The following is a 2498-nucleotide window of genomic DNA, read 5'->3' on the forward strand; positions in this document are numbered from 1 at the left end:
ATATACCATGCAAAATCCTTAGGAAAGAAAATAGTTAGAGTATACACCCATGCCTAACTCGTTGCTTAGGGAAATTTATAGCTTAAGGAGTATACACTCATGCCCTTAGGTTGACAAACATTAGATATGCATAACATGATCAAAGCATTGGCATATTGTTATATTAGCTGAATATAATTAGTGGTGGATATCAAAGCCCTACCTTTTTATTATTATCAACTCAATCAATCTTTGTTTTACTTAAGAAATTTATTTTTAAACGAAAATTCAGCAATCCTCATGGGAATGATCCTGTACTTACATCATATACTACTATGCTCTTTTCGTTTCCCCTAACTTTTCTGTTTTCTGTTTCAGGTTGCGGATTGGCATTCTGTGCTTGCGATCAATCGTCAGCCAGGTGCGATCGAGCGCACTGCAATCGAATGTACCAACCTGCGATCGAGCGCAGTTCCAGGGAGCATCCGAACCGGCAGTGCTGAAGCTGCCTAACTGAAGAAGTAATTCAGTTCATGCAAGGTCGTCGATCTCAAGCCTCAACCGTTCTTCCACTCGATCCTGAAGTTGAGCGGACAATTTGACAACGACCTAGAGACAAAGAAGAAGAAGAAGAAATTGATATGGAAGACTTGCAAGAGAATCCAATTGGGCCAAGACCATTAAAGGCAAATCCACCACGGGTGAGGAGACCAATGAAGCAGGAATACGTTCCAGCAAACCTCCATCAACCCTCATGCATAGCATATCAATCGAAGGTGGATGGCAGCTATTATATCTCTCCACAAATCCTTAATGCACTGACTCACTTCAGAGGCACAGCTACTGAGGATCCCAACTTGCATCTTAAAGAATTATTTTATTTATGCAAGTTGCAGCATGTCCAAGGCCTAACTCTAGAGAAACTCAGGTTAGTCCTCTTTCCTTTTCCTTGAAAGATAATGCTAAACTGTGGTACAATTCCTTGCCTACAGATTCCATCCATACTTGGGAAGAATTAACCACCAAGTTTCTGAAGATGTTTTTCCCAGCTCAAAGGACAAGGCAACTTGGAAGGGAGTTGCAATCGTTCCAACAAAGAGATGGAGAACCTTTCTTTGAAGCATGGGATCACTTCAATGCGATGCTTCTTAAGTGTCCAACTCACAACATAACTCAAGATGACCAGGTACAAATCTTTTATGAAGGATTAGATGATTTTAACAAAGGTGTTGTTGATACAGCTTGTGGAGGAACACTGATGAAAAACAGTAGTGAGGAAGCCATAGAGCTTTTTGAGATGTTGAGTGAACACACCCAACAATTCCCATCCAGAGGGAGGCAAGGTGTACGGAGCAAAGGCAGGTATAAAGAAAATAGCAGAGTGCAAAATCAAATAGCTGCCCGGCAAAAGACAGTAAATATGCTTGTAAACTCCATGACTCCTCAGAACATCTCTCCTACTCAGCCAGCGACCCAACTCCAAGTATGTGCCATATGCTCTCAAGTAGGTCATACTACTGAAACTTGCCCTTTATATTCATCTGCAGATCAGGAGCAAGCGCACTATGTGGGACAAAACAATTACCCCTACAAGAACAATCCATACTCCAACACCTACAAGTCAGGGTGGCAAAACCACCCTGATTTCTCATGCAGTAATAATCAGAACCATCAAGGGTAGCAGAGGAATTTCCAACAAGCAAGCCAACCAATTCAAGAGTCAAATTTGAACAAACTGGAGAGTATGAATGGACTAAGCAAGCTGTCCAAAGATTGGAAGTACAAATGGGTCAAATGGCAAAGGAACTGAGTGAGGGAAAGCAGGGAGAATCTCCAGCCCAGATAATAACCAATCCAAGGGGTCATCAGCAGCTGGAAGCAGTCACAGTTCTCTGGAATGGCAAGGTCATTGGAACTGAAAAGCCACCTCGAGCAACTCCAGAAGGACCATCAACTTCTAAGGTAAACAAAATGGAGAAGGTAAATGCACCTCCCTTTCCTCAAAGGTTAGTCAAACCAAAGAAAGAAACGCAACTCATGGATATCTTTGAGACCTTAAGGAAAATAGAAATCAACATTCCTTTATTATATGCAATTAAATAGATTCCTTCATATGCTAAATTTTTAAAGGATTGTTACACTAACAAAAGGAAGTTTTAGGAGTATGAGACAGTGGCCTTAACAGAAGAGGTAAGTGCAGTCTTGTTAAGAAAATTACCACCAAAGCTAACAGATCCAGGTAGTTTTACCCTTCCTTGCAGGATAGGAGACCACTCTTTTGAAAAGGCACTACTAGATCTAGGAGCAGGTGTGAATTTGATGCCTTACACTGTATGTGAAAAGCTGGGATTGGGGAAGCTTCAACCAACCTCTATCACCTTGCAATTGGCAGACAGAAGCATCAAAAGACCAAGAGGTATACTTGAGGATGTTTTGGTAAAGGTAGGTACATTTATTCTACCTGCTGATTTCATTGTGTTGGATGTGGAAGAATCTCCTATGCCATCACCTTTACCTAT

Source organism: Corylus avellana, chromosome 10, assembly GCF_965113065.1.
Source record: "Corylus avellana chromosome 10, dhCorAvel1.hap1.2, whole genome shotgun sequence".
Lineage (NCBI taxonomy): Eukaryota > Viridiplantae > Streptophyta > Magnoliopsida > Fagales > Betulaceae > Corylus > Corylus avellana.